General features: G+C 35.3%; 1 protein-coding gene across 3 annotated transcripts in view; it reads left to right on the top strand.

The window, feature by feature from the left end:
- Positions 1–17,508, top strand: part of LOC148405707 (liprin-beta-1-like) — a 50,272-nt gene that overhangs the window by 7,333 nt on the left and 25,431 nt on the right. For all 3 annotated transcript variants that reach the window (XM_088406761.1, XM_088406760.1, XM_088406759.1), the window contains exon 2: positions 4,051–4,148. The gene's annotated coding sequence lies outside the window, so the exon portion shown is untranslated. The remainder of the gene's footprint in view (positions 1–4,050; positions 4,149–17,508) is intronic.

Here is a 17,508-nt window from a genome sequence, read left to right as displayed (position 1 = left end):
CACCGGATTATAAGGCGCACCCTCAATGACATATTTTAAAACTTTTTCAATCACAATATAGTCATAAAAGTAATAACGATAATAACTCAAATAATAACGCTAAACTCTCAATAGCATAATAACTCAATGTTAATATGAGCAACCTTGTTCAACTGTAAACACACAAAAGAAACAGGTAAAGCTTACTTTATCAGTTCATTCCCCATTTACGGATCCCAATCTCAATATTGATCCATATATAAGGCGCACCTGATTATAAGGAGCACCATCAGCTTTTCTGCCTTATAGTGCAGAAAGTACGGTATATAAGTCACTATGGTACAGCTATGTACAGACTATACCAGGCTATGACTATGATAAAGTATGTGTATTTATCAGTATAATTGTGCAAAGTGTAGACTGTATATGGAGGAAGTGCATGGAGGTGCAAATATAAATTATATAAATGACTGCCACGCACGTCAGAAAAACATTGCACAAATGTTGCCAAAGTTTACTGGTGGCTCGTTGCGTTATGGCTGTGTCGACAGTATATCAGCTGCGGGCTAGCAGCGCTCGAGTGCTCAATATAGGCTTGCACCCCTCGGCACAATTTTGCATCGGCTCTCAACAGAAAATTCAGTTAAGCCAAAGCAGAGATTTTATGTCACAAAAATGTCGTGGAAAACCAAGAGACAAAAAAATGTAATATGTAATTTAGAAATAATACCTTAGCACAGTAGCTCTTGATTATAATTACATGTCCATACAAGGTGATGTAACAGAAGCATTTACTCGACAGTATCTATATTTATTCTTTTGTATATTCATGTTTCTTTCCTGTTTTGTTCCATAGGACTGCATTCTTATATTTTTAGAGGCACGTTATGTGTTTTTGAGGAAAAACCTTATCTAACGAGGATTACATTTTGCCCATGGCTAACAAAGAAATTCACCATGATCCACTAAACATAGATTTGTATAGAAATGATTTTTTTTTGCACGTGCTAATATTCCTCATGACAAGCAATCATGCATTGACCTACTATAACTCTGCTGCTCTGGGATTGCCATTAAGCTTCAATAAAGAGAACAGAACAGAATGGCGGCGCCATGGTTACCGCCTCCTTGAGGTCACTACCTGTGGCCATGAAGCCCTGCAGGGAAGAAAATCCCTCGATATACCCCTTGCCCAATGGCATCCTTTTATTTTATGTTTACCTCAATTTTTTATATACTGAATAAGCAGCTATAGAAAATGGATGCATGTACTGTATTGTTCGTTTTGTTCTAACGACTTCAACTTTTTCTTGACACTTTGAGCCATGACAAAAGCCGTTGCTGCAAATTTAGTTGCTAGAAATTTTGATTTTTTTTTTTAAACAAAAAGGTTTATGAAAATATTTTTTAAATTAAATTTATTACAGTTACAAGAAAATAATTGTTCATATTGTAAGAAATAAAAATTAAGAATTAAAATTATTTCGTTTTGAATTTTTTTAATAAAACTTTTTTTTAATTTAATGTTTTACAGTTACAAGAAAACATTTTTCATATTGTAAGAAACAAAAATGAATTTTAAATAATTAAAATTATTTAATTTTGAATTTTTTTTTACTGAAAATATTTTTTTTAATTACATTTATGACAGTTACAAGAAAACATTTTCCTATCGTAAGAAATACAAATTTAGCATATTTTTTCTAAAGGATTAAAATGATTTCATTATGAAAAAAAATATCAAAATATTTTTTTAAACTATGTTTTTTCCAGTTACAAGAAAAGCTTTTTCCTATTGTAAGAAATAAAAATTAAGCATATTTTTTTAAAAGAATTATTTCATTTTGAATTTTTTTATGGCAATAATTTTTAAAATTAATATTTTTACAGTTACAAAAAACATTTTTCTTATTGTAAGAAATAAAAATTAAGCGTATTTTTTTAAAGAATTAAAATGATTTCATTTTGGGAAAAAAACTTGTGATGAACAAACTTTTCACTCCAGAGTTTTGTCATCATGACCATTCAACCCCCAGCACACACATTCGTGCGTGCTGCACAAATCAAAAATGTGATGCAAAGAGAATGTCAACTCTATAACAAATTGCATCCCAATAATTCATGCTTATAGATTGTCAGGACACATTTGTGTATTTTGATTTATTTGTGTGCATAGGTGTGTATAAAATGTTCATCCCTGACCCACACTACTCCTCCGGGAGTGTTTTATTTCAGCTTAATTCCCAACTTGAAATCTCCAAACGCAAACCTCACAGGTGAATCAAAAGGGTCTGTCTCCTTGACAACAGTACACACGGGGAATTGTTCGTTAAGCGTCTGGCCAAGCAAGCACCCCTGCCGTTAATTCGTTCGCTGAAATACAGATAGAGAGAAAGGGAGGAAATTGTCTGCAGGCGTACAGCGATCGGAAAATCATCTGATAAACCGTAAAACAAATGCACCTTTACGTTCAAAAATATTGCGGTTATCCGCAAGGTCAGAGCAGGACCAGACAATTTGCCTTTTTACCGCCACGTGAAAGGTTATTGTGGGTTGTCGTTTATCCTCACCCAATTTGATAATCGCTTCTCTCCTCTTAATGATTTTAAGTACGGCAATCACGCATGGCGACGGATGGCTCGGCGCCACTCGTTGCCATGGTTATGGTAATTAATATCACTCGTAACCTCTCGACTCGATTTCATAAAAGGACACTTTGATTACAAAGAAGACGGTGTGCCCCCACAAAAGTCATAAAATACCATCATGGTCACCTAAATGATGTTGTGTGGTCAAGAGACTAAAAATGAGCTTTAATAGATGTTTAAAACCTCAATAAATTACCGTGTTTTTCAGTCTATAAGCCGCGACTTTTTCCTCGTGATTTGAGCCCTGCGGCTTATAGTGCAGTGCGGCTTATCTGTTGTTTTTTATTTATTTTTTTGCTAGCCACCAGCAACCAAATGTGTGTATCTGTTCCAGGATTCAATTTATGGAACAACTATGAAATGAAAAAATGTTAATCAGTGGTTGTGCTTAAAGAGTTTTGTGCTTAAAAAAAAACGCATTTCTAAATTGAAAAAGAGATCGTATAAAATCTTGGATAAATTTGTGACGTAAATTTTATATACAATAACCTATACAGTATATGATTTTATATGCGTATTTATGGTTATATATATGAACTATATGCAATGTCTTTTTATATTCCTTTTTTTAATTTATGGGAAGATAAATGCTCATATTGCTATTATTTTTTGTTGTTGTTTTTTGTTAAATTATTATTATTGTTTATTCATGCAAAAAAGGCATTGTATACTGTTTTTTTTATTTTGTTTGTTTTGCTTGATTTTGAGTTCAAAAATAAAGTTTTTCATATCACGTTCTCAAAAATAATCTATCAAACAAAAGGAGACAAAAATATATGCCATTGATTTAGATTTTGAACTGCTATTTAACTAAGCGTTGAAAATATCCATCCATTTTCTATAAATATGTTGGGACTAAACATGCAGGCATGATCAGTCTGTTAAAGAGAGGATTTTGCTGTTAGCAGACAATTACAAAAAAAATGAATAACAAAAAAAATATATCTATATATATATATATATATATATATATATATCTATATATATATATATATATATATATATAAATTTCCATGTACCATCTTTTTGCATAAATATCTCATGTTATTACCTGCGGCTTATAGTCCAGTGCGTCTTATCTGTGACATTTTTTTTTTTTTTTTTTTTTTGCTCATATTTTGCTGCTGATGCTTATATACAGGTGCGGCTTATAATCCGGGAAATACAGTACCTAGTGAGAAAAAATGTCAAGGAAGCCGGAAAAAAAGTAGCTAAAACTCCAAACAAATAGAAGTGAATCAAACACGCTACATCAAAAAAGTGGCTGAAAAAAAATTGTTTTGCGGATGAATGACATTTACAGGGTTTACCATTTTTAAAAAAATGTATTAAAAATGCAATTGTTTATTCAGATTTGTTCTATTGTATTCAGTGTTTATTAAAGTTTTTTTTTTTTTTATCTCACTGCATTTGTGTGTTTCAGCAAAGGATTCCATTGCCACAATTGATGAGGCTATGCTACATCGAACATGGCAAGAAAGCGAATTCCGTCTTGATGTGCTTCGTGCCCATGTAAAAGAGGTAAAAAAAAAAAAATCATAAACACTGAATACAATTGAACAAATCTGAATAAAATATCTAATCAATTGCAACGGTAAAGAAACTTCATGGACGCCCTGTATATTGATCTAATAAAACAACAAAGTTGAGTTTAGGTTTATGGTGGTGCCAAAATGTCAAAAGGCAACAGGAAATGTAGAGCAAAGAAGAAGCTACCAAGTGACTAAAAAATAAGTCTAAGAAGCAGCTCGCCAAAGACCAGCAGTTTTTTTTTTTTAATAGTTTTTCCTAATGGGGTCATTTGTAGCTGTGTTCCATTTTTCATGTCTGCTGAAGTTGTCCACCCTTGTTGAAAGTAAGTCACCTTGGTCGCCATAGACAACACTGCAGTGCAGATGTGTTCCTGATCCTTCACTAATCAAGCGAGTGTACCGCACACGTGACGTCGTTCCTGAGCCGGCAGATCAATAATCGCGTGGCTGCAGTGTTGATTAAGACGCCATTGGCCTTTGGAGACAGCTTTCATCTCCCATTGGACACGGGACACGATTGAAATGTTGGATGTACGTCAATCACGACTTTTTGTTGTAAACACAGTGGCGTCCAGGGCTGCTGCGTTGCTCTATGAAAACGGTGTCGTCATGGCGACTGGGTGCCGCTCAATAGAACCTGGGTGGCACCGGAGAGATTTTCCCCGCTAGCCGTGAGCTATTATTAAATGCGACTTCCAGCAAACACCGCTGTGCTAATCTTGTTGGTCAATTGACAAGTTGACATTGGTGGGTTCCGCTACGTGGACGAAAATGACAAAATTCAACTGAAATAAGGGCTAAGAACACTTTAAAACCAAGTAAAATTTCAAGCGCAGTTTCATATTGCATTGATGAAAATTGGGGTGAAAATTCGTCAAGTTTGTTTTAGAATCATACCAGGAGGAGCTTTTGAAAAACAGTTCCATTGGAACTTGCACTACCCCAAAAGTAAATACCGTATTTTCCGGACTATAAGGCGCACTGGTATTTGCAAAAATATGAGCAAAAACAATTTTTTGTCATAGATAAGCCGCACTGGACTATAAGCCGCAGGCCATAGCATCAGATATTTACGAAAAAAGATGTTACATGAAGTTTATCTTTTTTTTTTTTTAAGTTACTTATTTTTTTTGTAATTGTCTGCCAACAGCCTGCCTTTGTTTAATAGGGTTAGGGTTATTTATTTTAGTTTATTTTAGTGAACATAACACTATTATTTTAGTGAACATAACACATTCTACATATTTCATATATTGTACAATCATAAATACAGAAATAAAATCATGTATACCGTGTACTGTAAATAACATTTACACTACAAATTTACCCAAAATTTTACACATTCTCTTATTAAATTTAGACAAATACATATTTTTTAATAATATATTGTTTTAACTCAGTCATTGATTCACATCTTTTCAGTTCTATTTGATATTTGTTACATAAATTGACACCTCGAACAGATACACACGTTCGCTTGCTGGTGACTAGCAAAATACAAAAACGCAGATAAGCCGCACTGGACTATAAACCGCAGGGCTCAAAACATGAGGAAAAAGCCGCGGCTTATAGTCCGAAAAATACGGTATTCAGGAAAATTGAAATATGGTTTTAGAAGCTGAAAGGACTAGAAGTTGGACATTTTTTGCAAATTGAACCATTTTGGTCTGCACACACCCCTTTCTTCTCATCTAGTTAGCCGGCTGCAACTTTATTCGCATCTCGAGGTTGACATGAGTGTTTATCTCCATTTAGTTACTTGCATAGTAGTAATTGGTCTTTATTTTATTATATAAAAATGTCTTACCTGTTACATAACAGTATGGGTTGTGTTGTGTAACACCTGTGGAGCGACACATGCTGGGATTGACATGCATGAAGGGAAACTGTTCTAGCCCCCACCGGATGAAGGTGGCGGCTGGGAGAGACATGCAGCCGTTTGATTTCAAAGCTGCTTTCACGTATTGCTCAGAATTGAAAGCTTCTTGCCTTGAAGTACCTTAGAGTAAGCAAGAAATTTTAAGGCTTTTTGTCCTGTTTTTGAGTTCAAATCAATAGTCTTCTTTATTTCTTTAGAGTTCATGTACTGTAGCACTGAAAATCAATAGTGTTTGCTTGGACCACCTTAAACCTTGGGAAATACCTGGTCATTTTGTACCATGTAAGGGTTAGGCTTAGGCTTAGGGCTAGGCTTAGGGTTAGGGTTAGAAATCAATAGAATGTGTCCTCTTTGCACAATTACCAGGGGAGATTTATATACAGTGATCCCCCCTTTTTCGCAGTTAATGGGGGGTGTCAACCCCCCGCAAAGTCTGAAACCTGCGAAGTAAGGTATCAGTTCCTAGATTTCTATGTACGCCCCAATATAGCCGCAGTAACCATAAACAAACCTTTTATTTTTTGTATTTTATTTCCTTTCTCCTATTATGTAGCATTACATTATCCTTATTAACATTATTGTATATTCATTAAATATCTAATATAACTAATTTGTTCTCAGGGCTGGTTATCTGCACCAAGACTCCGGTGAAAGAGTACGCAAGTCATCACGGTGAACTTCACATTTATTTTGGCTCATGTATGATGTATCATGTAGTATCTGTTGAATAATAAATCAACAACAAAGTTAAAGTCAGTCAACAAACAACACTTAATCTATGAATTTACTGTATTTTTAGTCGATATTAGCGGGTTAGCAACAACTAACAACAACTACTAACTATAAAGTGCAACCCCTACACAAACGAACACATAAACAGAATAAACACTCATCGCTTACTAAACATAGGCAGTATCATAAATATCATAAATAATCATCATAAATAATAATAAACTATAAATATGAGTTTACATTGTCGTTCACTACGTCACTGTGACCAGCAGAATGACGCACAGAGAACGTAAAACAGGAAAGGGAAATGCAACGCGACCCAACAATTTAAAAGCATGCATTTCAAAATAAGATTAAAAAAAACGTCATGAAGTCTAACGCTTGAAGAATTCTTAACATAGTTATTAACTAATATTACTTAGTTATTTGATGAATACAGTACTGTATAATGTACTTTTTTGCTTTTTTCATTTTTTTTCAATTTTTGCGCTTTTTTTAAATTATTTTTTTTTAATTTTAAAATATTTTTAATTTTTCCTGGAAAAACCCGCGAAGTACTGAGACCACGATATCTGAGACCACAAAGTAGGAGGGATCACTGTAACTCCTAATATACTCTATCTATCGATCTATCGATCTATCTATCGATCTATCGATCTATCGATCTATCGATCTATCTATCTAAAAATTCATATTGGCCTCACAAAGAAATTTAAATGTTTCTTGGTTACAATTGGTTGACAAAGTGTGAAGAAAAGAAGTAAAAATGACACATCCTAAACAAGTTTTGTATACAATACACAGCTTCCTCTTAGAATTTAAGTTCGAAATGTCTAACTGGAATTAAATACTGCTGTAAACAAATGTATCAGGTGTGTTGGTTGAAAAAGTCTTGATCGTCATGCTGTACCATTCACCAGTTTTTGCAGCTCTGTCTTCATTAATTCCAGGGAATTAATGAATAATCACCTGACAGTTAAAATTTGTATATTACCAAATACTTAGAATATTGTCTAATCTTGAAAGTGTGAATCTGATCTAGTGAGTGTGAATTCAAGTAAATGAACATGTCAGTTGGCTTCAACTTCCCTATAAAAAACTGAATAGATACAAAATAATAGTTCACATACAAAACCCTTCAAGAACTTTCCAGATGACCTCTGGCAAAAGCCGCCTGAAAACTCAGCTTTATCCCGACATGTCTGACCTTTACATTATCAACTCCGTGGATGCAAAGGCTTTAGGTTTCTGGATGCAAAACAAACACTGAGTAGTTACAAATTTGACCTTTTTCCCTGCCATCTGCAAACATATACAGTAGGCCCCCATGTTACGGGTTTAATCTGTTCCGCGGTTGGGCTCGTAAGGCGAATTCACCTTATGGCGGGCAATCCAAATTTATGTTAAATAGCTAATGCGTTTAGAACTGCAGGTAAAACATCAATATTGTACATACCGTATTTTCCGCACTATAAGGCGCACCTAAAAGCCTAATTTAAAAAAAAAAGTTGATGGTGCGCCTTATAATCAGGTGCGCCTTATATAAGGATTAATATTAGGATTGGGATTCGTGGATGGGGAATGAACTGATAAAGTTAGCTTTACCTGTTTCTTTTGTGTGTTTACAGTTGAACAAGGTTGCTCATATTGACATTGAGTTATTATGCTATTGAGAGTTTAAATGAATTATTTGTTTTTATTGTTATTATTTTTAGTGTTACTATATTGTGATTGAAAAAGTTTTAAAATATGTCATTAATTGAGGGTTCGCCTTATAATCCGGTGTGCCTTATATATGGAATAAGTTTTCAAATATGCAATTAATTGAGGGTGCGCCTTATAATCCGGTGCGCCTTATAGTGCAAAATAGTATAGTGTGTATATAATATACATGTATATAATCAGAAAACATCATAAATAAAAAATATAGAAAGGATTTATTTACCTTTGAGTGGCAACAGACCTACATTGTAAAACTTTATTGGTCATTGTGTGCAATTCTGATGTTGCTCACTGCAGTCCAAGGCACGCTCAGGGAGTTTATTGAATGCATCATACACTTTGAAAATCAAGAGGGAACAGGAGAGCGCTCTTGATTGCACTTGCCATGTCATAACTTTTTGGAGTTCCTCAGAGATTTATATGAAAGCCACAGACAAAAATTAATGAGTTATATGATGGATTGTGCAGAGGTCTGAATGAGTGCTTCAAACATTATTCCGCTCATTCAATTAGCAGCCCGCTAATCCGCTCTAAATGTATGATCCGATATCCCACCCCTGCAAAAGCAATCTGCTCAACCGATTCCTCCTCATCAGCTGCAACTGTCCACCGACCAACGGGGAGGCGTCACAAACAAAATTATGTTCTTATTGAGCGTGATCATGTTACAGGCTCGTCTAAATTGCTGACTCTTCAGGGGGATTACATACCTTCGGCACTTGAAGGTTTTCAAAAGACTTTTCAAAACATTTTCAGGTACCCAAAGGTGGTGTTATGGCTTTAAAATCAAATACCGTGTCTGCTTTTTTATTTAACAATTACCGTATTTTACGCACTATAAGGCGCACCAGATTATAAGGTGCACCCTCAATTAATGACATATTTTAAAACTTTTTCCATATATAAGGCGCACCCTCAATTAATGACACATTTTAGAACTTTTTTCCCCATATAAAGGCGCAGCGGATTATAAGGCGCACCCTCAATTAATGACATATTTTAAAACCTTTTCCATATATAAAGCGCACCGGATTATAAGGTGCACCCTCAATGCTGCCTGCTTTTTCATTTAACAATTACCGTATTTTCCGCACTATAAAGTGCACCGGATTATAAGGTGAACCCTCAATTAATGACATTTTAAAACTTTTTCCATATATAAGGCACACCCTCAATTAATGACATATTTTAAAACTTTTTCCATATATAAGGTGCTGCAGATTATAAGGCGCACCATCAATTAATGACATATTTTAAAACCTTTTCCATCTATAAGCCACACCGGAATATAAAGCGCACCCTCAATGCTGCCAGATTTTTTTATTTAACAATTACCATATTTTCCGCACTATTAGGCGCACCAGATTATAAGGTGAACCCTCAATTAATGACATTTTAAAACTGTTTCCATATATAAGGCGCACCCTAAATTAATGACATATTCTAAAACTTTTTCCATATATAAGGCGCACCAGATTATAGGACGCACTCTCAATTAATGACATATTTTAAAACTTTTCAATCACAATATAGTAATACTCAAAGTAATAACAATAATAACACAAATAATAACTCTAAACTCTCAATAGCATAATAACTCAATGTCAATATGAGCAACCTTGTTCAAGTGTAAACACACAAAAGAAACAGGTAAAGCTTACTTTATCACTTCATTCCCCATCTACCAATCTCACTATTGATCCATATATAAGGCGCACCTGATTATGAGGCGCACCATCAGATTAAAAAAAAAAAATAGCCTTTTAGGTTTTAGCCTTTACTTTTTGCTGAACAATATGGTCCTTTGTATCGACAATGAATGTAACACAAAAAAATATAAAAAAATAATCACATTACTTTTCTACACTGGTATTATTAAGAAAAATCCAGTTAAACATCACATTGTATTATATTGAAGATGCAAAGTATATTTGCTTTGTTAATACAGATACTCACCCCCCCTCACACACACACACACACACTTACAAAAATTAGTACATATGCAAAACAGTGTAAAAGTCACTTCTAGGTTTGGGAAAATGTAACAAGTAATTAACAAACTTGTGACCACTGTAAGATTTTTCCATATTTTTTCTAAATTATCCTAGCCAAATTAAAAAAAAAAAAAAAAAAACCTCAAGAATTAAAACACATTCCTCACAATTGTGTTATCTGTTTGAAAGAAATTAACGCCACATAAATTACATCAGCAACATGTTATCTTTTTTTTTAATTTTTACTCTCAAATAGCAAGTTATAAAGCATGTTGCTTGTAATCCAGAGAATATTCTCTGTTGTTGCCATGGCAACCCCCCAGATCAATGTCTTTATGGCTGTGTAATAGCTGTCTGGCTTTGCTTATGCTGTGTAAGTGCTTAGCTAATACTTTTAGAGGTTGTTTGGGGAAGAGTTTTATTTTTTCTGTGAATCTGGTGAATTGGAAACATACTGAAGAATATGCTCATTGAAAGTATGTTTTGAACTTTGACACCCAGATCAGAAAGAGTACATTTTTATAAAGGACAATATGCATCGCAATTCAAATGAAATGCACACACTCACCTGTACACAAGCCAGAGAATGTATGTACTGTATTTGTTTGCAGATGGCAAGGAAAAAGGTCAAATTTGTAACCTGTCAGTGTTTGTTTTGCACCCAGAAACATGAAACCTTTGCATCCATGGAGTTGATAACATAAAGGTCAGACATTGTGGGGATAAAACGGAATTTTCGGGTGGCTTTTACCAGGGGTCACCTGCAAAGTTCTTGCTCTTATTTGTGAACTGTTTTTTAGATCTATCCGGTTTTATAGGGAAGCTAAAGCTAAGTTAAAGTGAAAGGCAGTTTCCAGCATGGATGCATTTTCTCTTCCCTGCTTACAGCCCGACACAGAGCCCACTGTAGAGGTGTTCATCTATCATGAAGGACTTTAATAGTGTGAGGAACTGGGGAACTCTGGTGTCTAGACTAGAGATGCTGCTGCCTATTGGTGTCCTTGTAAATGGACATACGGACTGTCTCTGGAAAGACCCACACTGAGTAAATATGGTATAAACAAAATCAAAGAGCTGTTGGCGCAAAAGGTTCTTCTACAGATTGTCTATGCCGCATCCATTTGTCCACTATTTAGAAGTCGGACCCAATTATGTCGTTTGCCTGCTCAGACCTTTTTGATTTTAAGTTGCATATATAGTGTGTGTGTGTGTGTGTGTGTGTGTGTGTGTGTGTGTGTGTGTGTATATATATATATATATATATATATATATATATATATATATATATATATATATATATATATATATATATATATATATATATATATATATATATACACAGTGGGCCCCCGGTTTACGAACTCCCTGTTTTACGATTTTTTCATCTTACAAATGTGGACCGCGGCGTTTTTATGTCCCCCTCTTACGCACAAACCTTTCGTCTAACGAACAATTCAACATGCCGGATAGTGTAACCGCACTATTGTTTTCGCTTTGCTGCATCAATAAAAATAAATATTCTCGCATGTCACGGAAACGCAGTTATGCTATTGGTCGATTAAGGTCACAGTCCCGGTCTCAGTCACGGAGATGCGAATATGCTATTGGCCGGCGTCATGTCAATCACAGAAATACCAATATGGTATTGGCCGAACGCCTTCATCTAGCTTGATGGCACAGCTGGTCGGTGTGTTGTGAAGACTTTGCAAACTTTATCTGTTATACATGGCTTCTAAAATTACTGGTGGCAATAAAGGAAAAAGTAAGAGGATGATGACAATAGAAACGAAACAGGAGATAATAAAAAAAAAAAAAAATACGAAGGAGGCGCACGCATAGTTAACCTTGCTAGTGAGTATGGCCGTAACCGCTCGGCAATCTTCTAAGGGCAAGACTCCTTGCCAGGGGACGGACCTCGGTCAACAACAAAATGGAGAGGCTTCTTCTATTCTGGATTAAAGAGAAGGAAATCGTTCTCGTTTAAGAAAATAAATAAATAAATTCTGCGGGTTGGTCTCTGCTCCCCTCCGTCTCCACCCAGCTCAAATGTCATTTTTTTTTTGTATATTTATGTTATTTAATTTAAATGTACAGTAGATCATGTTACTAATTTTTAATATGTGTATAAAGTCGTGATGTTTTTACCTAGGGTTTTTGCACGTGTTGCACGCATTCATTAATTAACAGAGGTTTGGATTGCCCGTCATACGAGCAATTCGAGTTACGAGCGTAGCCGCCTAACGGATTAAGTTCGTAAAACGGGGGCCCACTGTATGTATGTATGTATATATATATATATATATATATATATATATATATATATATATATATATATATATATATATATATATATATATATATATATATATTTTTTTTTTTTTATACATATTTTCCAGACTATTAGCCACATCGGTATATAAACCGCAGCAGCAAAATATGATCAAAAGCAAAAAATAAAAAACAACAAAAAAAGATTTTTGTCATGGTTAAGCCGCACTGGACTATAAGCCGCAGGTAATCAAATGAGATATTGCTGCGAAAGGATTTTACAGGGACGTTTGTATATATATTTTTTGTTATTTAATTTTTTCGTAATTGTCTGCCAACAGCAACATCCTATCTTTAACAGACTGAACATGGCTGCATGTTTAGTCCCAACATATTTATACAAAATGGATGGATGGATATTTTCAACACTAACAGACTGTTGGCTGTCACTTCCAATCAGTTCTATTTCCCAGCAAAAAGTTAGTTAAATAACAGCTCAAAATCAAAATCGATACTTCCAAGAGCATCTTTTATTATCTCCTTTTGTTTGATAGATTAGTTGAGTAAACACATTGCACATAATTCATATATGCAATCATAAATACATAAATAAAATCATATATACTGTGTACTGCATATAAAATTGACACGTCACAAATTTAACCAAAATTTTATACATTCTCTTATTCAATTTAGAGACATTTTTTTAATAATATATTTTTAAAACTTTTTTTAGCACAACCATTGATTCACATCTTTTCATAGTTTCAATATTTCATAGTTGTTCCATAAATTGAAACCTGGAACAGATACAAACATTTGCTTGCTGATGGCTAGCAAAAAAATAAATAAAAAAACAACAGATAAGCCGCACTGGACTATAAGCCGCAGGTCTCAAATCATGAGGAAAAAATCGCGGCCTGTGTGTGTGTGTGTGTGTGTGTGTGTGTGTGTGTATATATATATATATATATATATATATATATATATATATATATATATATATATATATATATATATATAAATCCACTAAGACTGTTTGTGACATTTTGTGGCACGTTAACTAAGAAAGTGGTCTTAAATGTAAGAGTGGCCTTCAAAAAAATAAAAAAAAAAATACCTATAGACCTTTTTCCATAGTTAAACAAAGATCATTTTCACCAGCGCCTCCATATATCTCTCTAATGGCAAATACCTTTGAAGATAATAGCAAAAAGCACAATTTTGGTAGCGTGGGTGTTTGATGGCATTTGTGATGATAGCACCTTGATGTCAAGTGTCTAAAATCTAGTAGAAGGGTGATTTATGAGGAAATGTCATCGCCCTTGTGACAAAAAAAAAAAAAGACATCCACCATCATTCCACAGACACCTTTTAAAGTTCACCATTTTCCTTACATCAGAAATGCAGACAAACCCATATCTTTTTTTTTAATATCTGGCTCCTGCTTGAGCTTGCACATCATGTGTGCAAACTACACTAACTGTATTTATGCCTTTCATGCTTCCATGCATCGCAATTAGCATTTGACCCCAATCACATAATGCTTTCTTAGAACGATTGGTAATCTCTAAAGCTACTTCATTAGCAATTAAACACGGTGTTGAAATGGCGGTGCTTGGGTTATGGAGGGGGAAAAAAAAAAACCTTGCCTGTCTGCTAACAGTGTCCAAGGCTTTAGCTGCGGGTCACTGGCAGGACTCATTACTCGCTTGCGAGTCGCCAATGTCGCAATGACACCTTGATTAAAGTGATCACTCGATTCACAAATGGATTTGGGAATGGATACAAATGGATAGATAAGATGGCAGCACACAGCGACAGATTCAACAGTCTAGCTAATCTTTCCACTTTTCCATAGTCTGAGCTTTTTTTTTTTTTATATTCCCTTGCTTAGTTACAAAAATAAGCTTGTTTTTATCCTTCTTCAAGCATCTAGCCATAGATGTGTTTCGATCGAGGCAATTCTAACTACTCCTATAGCTGCTCTTCTGTCATATGTTGATTACCGTATTTTCCGCACTATAAGGCGCACTGGATTATAAGGTTCATCCTCTATTATTGACATATTCAAAAACTTTTTCCACATATAAGGCGCATCGGATTAGAAGGCACCCCCTCAATTAATGACATATTTTAAAACTTTTTCAATCACAATATAGTAATACTCAAAGTACCGTATTTTCCGCACTATAAGGCGCGCCGGATTATAAAGCGCACCCTCAATTAATGGCATATTTTAAAACCGTTTCCATATATAAGGTGCACCAAATTATAAGGCGCACCCTCAATTAATGACATATTTTAAATCTTTTTCAATCACAATATAGTAATCCTCAAAGTACCGTATTTTCCGCACTATAAGGCGCGCCAGATTATAAAGCGCACCCTCAATTAATGACATATTTTAAAACCGTTTTCATATATAAGGTGCACCGGATTATAAGGCGCACCCTCAATTAATGACATATTTTAAATCTTTTTCAATCACAATATAGTAATCCTCAAAGTACCGTATTTTTCGCACTATAAGGCGCGCCAGATTATAAAGCGCACCCTCAATCAATGACATATTTTAAAACCGTTTTCATATATAAGGTGCACCGGATTATAAGGCGCACCCTTAATTAATGACATATTTTAAAACTTTTTCAATCACATTATAGTAATACTCAAATTAATAACAATAATAACTCAAAGAATAACTCTAAACAGCATAATAACTCAATGTCAATATGACCAATCTTGTTCTACTGTAAACACACAAAAGAAACAGGTAAAGCTTTACTTTATCAGTTCATTCCCCATCTACGAATCCCAATCTCAATATTGATCAATCAATAAGGCGCACCTGATTATAAGGCGCACCTATCAGCTTTAAAAAACAAAAATTAAGGCTTTTAGGTGCGCCTTATAGTGCGGAAAATACGGTAATTTTTGCTGCTAGTGTGTCAGATTTAGGAGCCGGAGAGATAAAGTCGTCATCAGTTTTTATTTTTGGCAATGCTATCCCAAAGTTTGATGTAACCCATCTCCTGAGCTTTTGCGGGGCTTCTGTCTTGTAGTGATGACAAATTAAATGTTTATGGTTCTTGAATTCTTTGGGCATATGATACAAGCTACATTAAAATCTTGACGTTTTAGTGACTTACACAAACACGTTTGTGATACTTAATTTTCCCTGTTTTAGAGATCGGTAATGTAATAACGTTTTTGCATAGCCACCTATGTGTGACATTAAGGGGTTCTTATTTATTCGTAAATTTCACAGATACCTCTTTCCAGTTTTGTGTCCGTGGACTGCGAAAGAAAAGAAATAAAACCTCCAAATGACAAACGATGCTCATTCTGCTGCCGTCCAGTTTCCATAACACGTCGTAAATGTGACGTGACGTTTTGTGACCGTGATGCCATAATAGAAACCAAAGCCACTTTTTCAATTTTAGTATTGGAAGGTGGGGGCAAAAGTCCTATTTTTTTCTCCGGGAACTTTCGATAGTTAGTACTTACAGTTTATTTGATGTGATTAAAGCCGCATTTCCACTATGGAAGGAGGAACCATAAGTTCTTGTTTGAAAAATTGCAATCAGATATCTTCAGTGGTGGATTACACGCTAGAAGTGTCTTCGTTCCCACACGATTTGTACTAAATAAATAATACAGTGGGCCCCCGTGTTACGAGATGAATCCGTTGCGCGCTTGGGGTCGTAAGGCGAATTCGTCGTATGACGGGCAATCCAAACCTATGTTAAATAGCTAATGTGTTTCGAACCTCAGGTGAAAACATCAAAATTGTACATACATATTAAAAATTGCTACCAAAATAGTATAGTAAGTTGTATGTATATATAATATACATGTATACAATCAGAAAACATCATAAATAAAAAATATAGGAAGGATTTATTTACCTTTGAGTGCTGCTTTTTATGCCCATATTTCCTAATTAGGGTTATCTCCAACATGGTTTCCATATAAATCATCTTCTAACTTCTCTCTTTAACATCATTAGCAATCTTGGGACCCATGGCTAACCCTTTCAACTTTGAATTAAGCAGTAAAATGCACTATAAATACGCTTTTGTAACCACTCACAATCGAACAAAGCTTTACCTTACCGCCAAGTGAAGCCGACCAATAGCAGACCACCATCTTCATGTGGAGACGCCGACCAATATCAGACCAGCATTGTAGTCACGTGTTGCTTGGAAGCAGTTAGACGCCAATCGTAAATAAGGGCAATCACCTAAAAACGCCAGCAGATGGAGGCAAAACAACACAAATACAGCCAAGCCCCTAGGGTCATGACAGTTGTTTTGGTCGCAAATCTGTCACACCCCTGGCTTATCATGTCTTTGTTGTAGGCGAGGTCCTCCTGCCACGACGAGGGGGCGGGGTCACCGACCGCGCACCTGACGACCATCGTCATCAAGGCCTTACTTAAGGCGGCTGGTGCAGGAGGACAATCGCCGGGTTATTCCACGAGCCACTCCTCAGTGAAGCCTTCGCGATTCCCAGCGTTTTTTTCATCCCGAGTGCCTGCAGTCGTGCATTTTGATTTGTTCTTTAGCTTGTGCTTTTTGCTCCGTTGCTCATTTACCTTTTGCTACCCCTCCGGGCTCTTTTTGTTCTTCTTAGTTGTTGATTGTCCTCCTGCTGACGTCGTCCCCTTGTGCCAGACTACCTGACTATTTAGACCCGTTTGATTTCTCCCCTTTTGTTGCACTTTTTCCCCACGCTTGCCGTGCGAATTT

Source organism: Hippichthys cyanospilos, chromosome 22 (assembly GCF_059441005.1).
Source record: "Hippichthys cyanospilos isolate Australia breed blue-spotted pipefish chromosome 22, RoL_Hcya_1.0, whole genome shotgun sequence".
Lineage (NCBI taxonomy): Eukaryota > Metazoa > Chordata > Actinopteri > Syngnathiformes > Syngnathidae > Hippichthys > Hippichthys cyanospilos.
The sequence above is the reverse complement of the archived record's forward strand: the minus strand, read 5'-3'. Positions and strand labels throughout refer to the sequence as shown.